The following is a 9,819-nucleotide window of genomic DNA, read 5'->3' as shown; positions in this document are numbered from 1 at the left end:
CTTCCCCCTCTGTTAGTGGCCAGGTCACCTCAAAGACTCTGGCTTCCTCTAAGAAACAGCATATTCTCACTCCCTTAAGCTGCTCAACAGTACTTACGCCCCTTGACCTAAATATGTACTTGATTCTTTTCTTTCTACTAAAACAGAAGTTTCTTGGGTTCGGGCTGTATTGTATCCCTCACTGGCACTTGGCAGGATTTAGTCTATTGACCCGTGTTCAGTTGATGCGCCCTGCTGGTCCTGAATGTTTACCTTGAACATCTCCTTTTGTTTGGGGAGAAGGACAGAAATGAAGACTGCAGGTTGACCTGGAATGAATCTCAGCTCCAGCCGTATAATCGTGTGCCCTTTCCGTTTCTTCAAGGTTCTGTTTTCTCAGTGTCAGGTTTGTGTTCGTGGTGTCTGTGCCATAGCCTTATGTCAGAAATAAATGAGCACTGGAGATACAGCTCACTTACGAGAGGGTCTGGCCTGCACAGAGCCCTGGGCTGCTCCCAGCACTTCATAAACCAGGCATGGTGGCACATACTGTAAGCCCATCACTCAGGAGGTAGAGGCAGGAGGACCCAGAGTTCACGGTTCTTGACTCCATTAACAAACAAAGTCAGAGACAGCCTTGCTACGTGAAACCTCACCTCAAAAAACAAGAGGGGGGAATGGGGAGATGGCTCAGCCAGTAAGAGCCATTTCTGCTCTCCCTGAGGGCCCAGGCTCAATTTCCAACACCCACACGGCAGCTCAAAACTGTGACTCCAGCTCCAGAGGATCTGACACCTCACAAAGACATACATTCAGGCAGAACACCAATACACAGGAAATAAAATGTAATAAATTATTTTTAAAAAAGGAGCAGATGAGCTTTTTAAAGGACAGAATTTCTCGCACAGAACCATTTTTCTAGGCAGTAGAAAGTCCAGATTCAGTATTTTGTGGCTGCAAGAAAGGCTCAGGGCTGCCCTTGAGGATTTAGAAATTTATCCCACATCCTTGTTTCTGTACATTTCACATCAGGAGAAAAGGGCAAAGGGTTTCATTGCCTTGGAGAACTTTCCAGACCATCCCCAGGACTCCTGCCTCCATCTGGTTGACTACAGCGTGCTCTCCCCGGCACCACTAAGTTCAGGGGCAGACAGAGCACAGTGATACTCAAAATTTAGGCTCTGGGGCCAGAGAGAGGCTCCGTGGGAAAAGGTGCTCTGCTGCAAAGCCTGACAGTCGGATTCCATCCCTCCTGGGAGCCACGTGGCAAAAGGAGAGAGCGGACCCCTGCAAGTTTTTCTGATTTCCCCATGTGCACGTGGGCATGTGCTCTCCCTCCCTTAAAACTGTAGTGATCTTTCAAATGTTAAGATGAACCAGGCTGCACATAGCAAGAGTGATAGCGTGCGTGCTGGGCCGGAAGCTAGGAACAGCTGCAGTGCCAGGTACCGACAAGCCACTGACCTGTTTCTACTGCTTGTTTCACAGGGGAGCGGAGCTCAGGTCTTTGAGTGGGCTAGGCACACATTCTACCACAACCCCCTGCCATGTTTCTTTAATTTTCTTTTAGGTTTTTAAGAAATTTTTGGTTTTTCTTTTTTTGTTTCATTTTGAGACAGGTTTTCTCTGTGTAGCCTTTGCTGTCCTGGACTCATTTTGTAGACCAGGCTGGCCTCTGCCTCCCAGAGTGCCGGGGTTATAGGTGTGTGCTACCATGCCTAGCCATTTGTTTTTTATGACAGGGTTTCTCTGAGTAGCCCTGGCTGTCCTAGAACTCACTCTGTAGACCAGGCTGGCCTCGAACGCACCACTACCAGTCAACTTTTGATTTACCTTAAATATATATATATACATGGGTGGGGAGGGAACCTTCTGGGTGTGGAGGGGACACGCGTCCCTCTGCATGCCTGCCTGTGCTCTTATATGTGGGCAATGTCTGGTGTCTTCCTCAATTACTTTCCACCTAGTTTTAGTTTTATTTACTGTTTCAATTTTTATCGCTGTGTGTGGTTGTTTTGCCTGTGTGCGTACCTGCGTACCACATACCCTATTTGTGCTTGGTGCCTGTGGAAGCCAGAAGAGGTTATCAGAGCCCCTGGGCCCAATCACAGATGCTAATATCCTTGTGGGTGCTGGGAGTCAAGCCTGGGTCACGTGGAAGAGCAGCCAGTGCTCTTAACCTCCGAGCTACTTTATTTTGTAATCCAGGGCCTCTTACTGAACCTGGAACCCACAGATTTGGCTAGGCTATCTGGCCAGTTGAGGCAGGCTGGGCATCCTCCTGGCTCTTCCTTTCCAGTGCTGGTATAACGGGCAGAAGCCGCCACACCTGGCTCCAAATTCGGTAAAGTCTTGTTTACTGTGTATGCGTGGTGCGGGGAGGGGTGCGCAGGCCATGGCGAGTGTGTGCAGATGGGGAGATGGCCTTGTCAAGTTGCTTCTCCCCCCTCTTTATGTGTGGTCTGGGAGCTGAAGCCAGGTTGCCAGGCTTGCGTGGGAGGCACATTAACACGCTGAGCCATCTCCCCGGCCCAGTGTTTCTAAACAACCTCAGGGGTCTGGCATCTCACAAGCCCCACTAGACAGAGGCAATTCTTACCTCTTCGCTTACTGAGAAGGTGCAAAGGCAGAAGCCATTCGGTTATTTTAGAAACATAAAGGCCTGCCGTTTGGCCAGCAGCACTCAGCATCACGGCAGTGGTCACATGTTGGCAGCAGTAGCACTCTTGAGGGGTAACCATCCGCAGCCCCACCAGAGAGAGGCAGAGGGGGCAGTCTGGAGAAATGACTTGGTGGTTAAGGGCTCTGGCTGCTCCCGTAAAGGACCCTTGTTCTATTTCCAGGGCCACATGGCGACTCAAAACCATCTGGAATCCAGTGCCCTCTCTTGGCCTCCGTAGGTACCACACAAATGTGGTGCAGAAACAGAGGTGCAGGCAAACAGATTTTTTTTTTTTTTTTTTAAAGAGGCACTTCCCCTGTAGTCAAGCCTCTTAAGTCACTCCGTCTGTGCACTCCCTAAGACCTTCCCAGGCTGTGGGCTTCCTCTGTCTTCCTCCACCCATTGCCTAGTGGAGCCGGAGGCCAGAAGTTGCTCCTTGGGCCTGGCATGTTGAGCTTCTCTGGAGTGCAAATATTAGGGCACCTGGACTGTAGCCCAGACCCTTCAGCGAGGTGCCAGGGACAGTTGTAGCAGTGGTTCATTTCTTCTCTCTTGCTTGTGTCCCTAAAGACATCATACATGATTCCTGGCTGGGTGCAGAATGGCAGCCTGTGTATGCTGTACACTAACCTGGATCTGTGTCAAGGGCAGCAGGTCCAGTCCTGTCCCTGAGGGGCTAATTTAGCTAAATGGGAAGTGCAGACTGAACTCTTGACCAACTGCCTTCATTTATTGGCTCAATATCAAACTAAATGAAAATGTGATCTGCGCATATTTGATGGAGCAACAAAACAAAAGGCCTCCAAGGACTGTGTAGACCCTGTATCAAAGCAGAAACAGCTGGGGGCAGTGGCACATGTCTTTAATCCCAGCACCCCAGAGGCAGATCTTTCTGAGTTCAAGGCCACACTGGGTAACAGGGTGAGTTCAAGGACATCCAGGGCTACACGGAAATGCTGTGTTGAAAAGCAAAAACAAGCAAAAAAGGCCCTATGTCAATCTGAATAGGATGCAAGCCTTTTAAAAACTGTTTTTAAGCTGGATGTGATGGCTCACACCTTTAATTCCAACACTTGAGGTGGAGACAGGAGGATCTCTGTGAGTTGGAGGCCAGCCTGGTCCAAAAAGCGAGTTCCAGGACAGCCAGTGCTACATAGAGAAACCCAGTGTTACAAAAAAACAACACCAAAAAGCTACTTTTGCATTGCTAAAAGAGGGATGAGGCCCCTTGTGCGTGCTAGGCAAGGCTTCCATCACTTGTTTTGTTTGTATTGAGATAGGGTCTTGTAGCCAAGCTAGCTTCAGACTTGCTTCACAGTGGAGGATAATCTTGAATCCCTGGGCTGCCTGCCTTTACCTCTCCAGTACAGGACTGTAAGTATATACCACCACAGCTGGCTACCATAACACTCCCCTGCTTCAATCTGATCCCCCCCCCCCCTTGGAATCATACATGGTAGGCAATGAACCCACAGTTTGCTTATATTTTATTTTGGGGGCCATGGGTGTCACAATGTTGTCTAGGCTGGTCTTGAACTCTTGGACTCAAGTATCTTTTGCCTCTACCTCCCCAATGCTGGGACCAAACTTGTGTGAGCCATCACAGTGAACAGACATGATCACTGAGGTGCTCTGTGAGTGGTCCACTGATGGCAGACCCCTGGAGAATCTAAGTTACCCCTCTGGACTGCCTCACGCGGGTACAGGGAGCATGCTGGTAATCAGGACAGAGCCAGGGTTGCTGTAGCAACGTTATGCTGCCTTGAGGGAGGAATTTTAAAATACCTCAGCTAAAATAATTGTGTGTGTGTGTGTGTGTGTGGTGTGTGTGTGTGTGTGTTAATTCAGTTCCCAGTGCTTCCTGCTCTGCTGAGGTGGGTCTTGCTCGGATGCCTGCTTCTCTGCGTGGGCCTCTTGGCAGCTTCTGGGGCCCGGAGGCAGGGAGATGTTTCGGAGTGTGAACTTCGAGGAAGTTGACAGGGGGTTGGCAGCACCTGCTTCCAGGTCCCTGCAACTCTTGTTTGCAAAGCCTGGACCGTTTTCACTTAAAGGCTACCACCCTGCCACACTCCGCCCCCGCTCCGACTCCCAGCACTCCCAGCAGAGCCTCGATGTTCCTTGGGTGCTCTCTCTGGAGAGCGGGGCACATTCTTTCTTCCCCTTTGTCTGTTGATCTCTCTGCTCCTTCCTCCTTATTTACTCACCCAGCAGCTGCTGCTGGGCATCTACCAAGCAGGTTGTACAGCTAGTCAGTAGATAGACCGGGGCGAGGGAAGGGGGTTATCATTAGTCAGCCAGCAAATCAAGCTTTACATTAAGTTGAACCTTAAGTCTATTTTGGTTGTAGAAGCATGATTTTAGATGAATTTTGTGCCAAGCCCATCTCTATGTGCTTGTACTCGATTGTGATGAGCCTGTGTATGATTCTTGGTTATTAACTTGACTTCATCTGGAATTAACTAAAACCCAAGCGGCTGGGCACACCTGTGTCTTAGGGTATCTATTGCTTTTAAGAGACACCATGACTACAGCAACTCTTATAAAGGAAAACATTTAACTGGGGCTGACTTACCGTAAGTTTCAGAAGTTTAGTCTAGTCTCATCTTGGTGGGAAGCATGGCAGGGTTCAGACAGACATGATGCTGGAGAAGGAGCTGAGAGTTTTCTTCTGGACCGGCAGGCAACAGGAAACGAAAGTGTCACCCTGGGCCTAGCTGGAGCATATAAAACCTCCCAGCCACACCTACTCCAACAAAGCCACACCTCCTAATATTGCCACTCAAACACCAGAGTCGATAGGAGCCACTCCTATTCGCACTACCACAACCTGTGAGGAATTTTTCTTAATTAAATCATTGACGTGGATTCCTGGCAGTGATAGCACACACCTTTAATCCCAGCGCTCAGGAGGCAGAGGCAAGTGAATCTTTGAGCTCCAGTTCAGCCTGATCTACAGAATGAGTTCCAGGACAGCCGGGACAACATAGAGAAACTCTGCCTCAAAAAGCCAAAAAAAAAGAAATCTTTGAAGTGGAAAGACGCATGTTTGAGGTGGGAAGGTCCGCCTTTGATCTGGCTCAACCTTCTAGCCTATAAAAGGACATGGAAGAAGGAAGCTTTGGCTCCAACCCCCTGTGTCTTTTGTTTGTTTGGCTGGTTGGTTTGATTTTTTTGAGACAGCGTTTCTCAGTGTAGCCCTGGCTCTCCTGGAACTTGCTTTGTAAACCAGGCATTTGCCTGCCTCTGCCTCCCAAGTGCTAGGATTAAAGGCGTGCGCCACCAAGTTCTGCTGGCCTGTGTCTTAGGGTTTATTGCTGTGAAGAGACCATGGCAATGCTTATAAAGTGTTGTGGATATAAACATGTTTTTGTTTTGGCCCCAGGTGTGGGATGTGGGACTGATTCAGATGGTCCACAGCAGCAGACTATTTGCCTCCTGTGGGCTCTGAGAAGAGCTCTTTGCCAGCTGTAGATGGTTTAAATCTGAGGACTCTGAAGAGAGTAAATGCCAGAGCCCAGAAAGTGGAGATCAGAGAAAGAACAAAGCTGCTCCTGCCTCCCCACTGTGGCTCCTGGTTGCTGTTGTGAGACAAGAAGTTGGAGATCTCCTGAAAGGAGGAGTGGACTGGCTCTTCAGAGCCCAGTGACCCAAACCAGCAGGAAGCAGCTAAGAAAGAGAACTGTGCCCCCTCTCCCACTAACCCTTTCTCTCTCCTACCCGGTGTTGGGATGTTGGAAGGGGTTGGGGTGGAGTAGGGAGAAAAGGATAAAAGAAATGTAAATAAAAGTTTTAAAAAAAACAAATGCCAACAACAAAGGAAAACATTTAGCTAGGGCTGGCTTACAGCTAAGAGGTTCAGTCCGTTATCACCATGATAGGAAGCATGGCAGCCTGCAGGCAGAGATGGTGCTGGAGGGCCCACACCAACCCCAAGTCTTGATCCCGGCAGCAGGAGGAGACTGAGCAACTGGGTGTGGCTTGAGCATATAAAAGACCTCAAAGTGGTCTCCACAGAGACGCACTTCCTCCAACAAGCCACACCCCCTAAGAGTGCTACTCCCTATGGGCCTGTGAGGGTTAATTACATTCAAACTAACACAGCCTGACTGTCCTTGCCCAGCTTACGAGTCCATTCCTTCACTGGCATTAGAACCTACTTCTTTGGCATTCTAGGATATACCAAAGACCAGCTGGGATATCCAGCAACTACTGGATTCTTGGACTTTGTTGGTAGACAGCCACTGTGGGACTACCTGGCCCACAGCCTGTAAGCCACTCTAGTAAAGACTGTGTGTGTGTGTTTATCAGTGCTGTTCCTCTAGAGAAAACTTTACTAATACACAGTGCATGTCAAATTAGTGGAGGCCCTGTGTATTGAGCCCCAAATCAACCTAACTGATAGCAGGGAACTGGGGCAAGGGCTGGAGAGATGGCTCAGTGGTTAAGAGCACCGACTTCTCTTCCAGAGGACCTGGGTTTAATTCCCAGCACCCACATGGCAGCTCACAACTGTCTGTAACTCCAAGATCTGACACCCTCACACAGACATACATGAAGGCATAACACCAATGCACGTAAAATAAAAATAAATTATTAAAAAATAATGGGGCAATATATAGGTCTCTGCAAAATTTGTGGAGAATGAAAACCACTCTAAAGCAGTTCGTTATGGTTATGTAGTGATTAAAGATTATGGTGAAGAATCATATGTCACTGAAAGATACTGCAGATGCATGAAATGAACCAAAAAATAATGGGCTCATCTTCTTAAAAAGGAGGGAAGGGCGGGGTCTGGAAGCCCCTGGTGAGTCCCTGGATTAGTTTATCTGTGTAGGCCCAGAAGCTAGAACCTGATGTTTGTGGGCCACGGTAGCAGCAGCAGACACTTGCTCAGGAGGAGTGCAGCTTGAATGCATCTGCTGGCTTCCTCTTACAACTTTTCCACCCCACCCCCCAGCCCACTGGACGGTGCCATCCTCATTAGAAGCAGCCTCTGCCCCCAACTCTCAGTCACTGTCCAAACTGTCAATCCTCTCTGGAGACACAGCCATATCTAGAGATCCTAAATAGCTTGAATTCCAGTAAAAGTGACAGCTAAGACCAGCCATCACACTTGGCTTCTGTGATGGTTAATTTGGTCAGTTTGACACAACACAAGACCCTCTTGGCATATCCGGGAAAGATTTCCTTGATTAGGTTATTTAAAATCAGAAGACGAACCCTAATTGTGAGTGGCATCTGCCAGTCAAATAAAAGGAAGTTCAGGGAGAACGCTTGCTTTTTCGCCTGCTTGCCTTCATGTCTTGCTGATGAGTTTCACTGACCCTGCTGCTGCTGCCGCCCTCAACCAATGACAGAACCGAGCCTTTATATTGTCCAATGTGAAGACCAAGTGGTTCTTCAGGAATCCTTCAGTCTTCAGTTCCAGACTGACTGCTGAGGTTCAGAAACACCTGTCCGTCTTTATGGCCTTCGAAGATGGAGGTTCTCGGCTTCTCAGTTTGAAGATGGTCACTGTTGGACTAGCTAGACAGGACCATGCAAGCCAATATAATTAATCCCCTTTTAATATGTTTTTTTTTCCTTTCAGTTTTTGTAGACATTTCTCTATGCAGCCTTGGCTGTCCTGGAGTCGCTTTGTAGGCTGGACTTGAACTCACAGAGATCTGCCTACCTCTGCCTTCCTGAGTGCTGAGATTAGAGGTGTGCGCCACCTTCCAGCTGTGTATTCACTCTTGATTCTTGCCTTCCAGAGAAGTGTACCTAATCAGCTTCTATGTGGTGGAAGCAGGATTTGAACCTGGATAACCTGCCTTTAGATTATACTCAATGTGAGCCGGGCACGGTGGCGCACGCCTGTAATCCCAGCACTCTGGGAGGCAGAGGCAGGCAGATCTCTGTGAGTCTGAGGCCAGCCTGCTCTACAAAGGGAGTCCAGGACAGACAAGGCTACACAGAGAAACACTGTCTGGGGGAGGAGGGAGAAAAATATATATACTCAGTGTGAGCCAGGCATGCCTTTAGCCCCAGCAATTGAGAGATAAAACTGCACAGAGAACTCTGTCTCGCAAAACAAACAAACGAACCAACAAAAATATACTCACTGGGATAAAAATACCCCAACAGAAGCAACCTCCAGGAGAAAGGGTTGGTCTTGCCTCATAGTTTGATGTGGTAATCCATCATCCTTCAGAGTGGGGAAGTCTTCCTGCACCAGGAGCTTGAGGGACCCAGTCACACTGCATCTACAGTCAGGAGAGAGAATAATGAATGCTTGCGCTCAGCCCACATTCTCCTTTTTACAGAATCCAGGAGACCAGCCCAGGAAATGATACCACCCTAACTGGGTGGGGGTCTCTTAGTTACATTTCTATTGCTGTGACGAAACACCATGATCAAGGCAGCTTACAAAAGAGTGTGTTTGGTTGGGCTGATGGTTTCAGAGGGTTAGAGTCCATGCTGGCATGGCAAAGGCACAGCAGCGCGAACAGCAGAGCGCTCACAGCTTGACCCACAAGCAGGAAGGAGGGAGGACATGCTAGGAACGACTCAAGTCTTTTGAAACCTTAAAGCCTACCCCCATGACATACCTCCTCCAACAACCACACCTCCCAATTCTTCCTGAAGAGTTGCACTAGTGGAAGATTGTTCTCTTGCTTTCCTTTAATTTCATAAAATTATTTTCTTTAACTTTTAAAAAAAAATTAAATTTTATTTTTATTTAGTTTTGTTTTTTTTGAGACGGGGTTTCTCTGTGGAGCCTTGGCTGTCCTGGACTCACTTTGTAGACCAGGCTGGCCTCAAACTCACAGAGATCTGCCTGCCTCTGCCTACCCGAGTGCTGGGATTACAGGCTTGTGCCACCACTGCCTGGCTTCTTTAACTTTTTAAAACATTTAAAATAGTTGTTTTAATTTAGTATTTGGGCTTCCTCATAGCCAGTTTCCATCAACTGCTTTCTTGCAGTGCACAGAAAATACTTTCCTGGTGATTTGGTTTTTACATGTCTTCTTTGTTGAAAACTAGACATTCCAGATATCACATCTGTGGATGTGATATCAAGTCTGCAACAAGGCTGAGAACATGAGACTATATGTCCCCAGAAAAACCACACATGGTGGCGGGGACCTGGAAATTTTAAATATATGATATGGAAATGCTGAAATTTAGGTTTTTCC

This window comes from Psammomys obesus, unplaced genomic scaffold (assembly GCF_907164565.1).
Source record: "Psammomys obesus unplaced genomic scaffold, mPsaObe1.curated_primary_1811, whole genome shotgun sequence".
In the NCBI taxonomy this organism is placed as follows: Eukaryota; Metazoa; Chordata; class Mammalia; order Rodentia; family Muridae; genus Psammomys; species Psammomys obesus.
Note: the sequence above shows the minus strand (reverse complement) of the source record.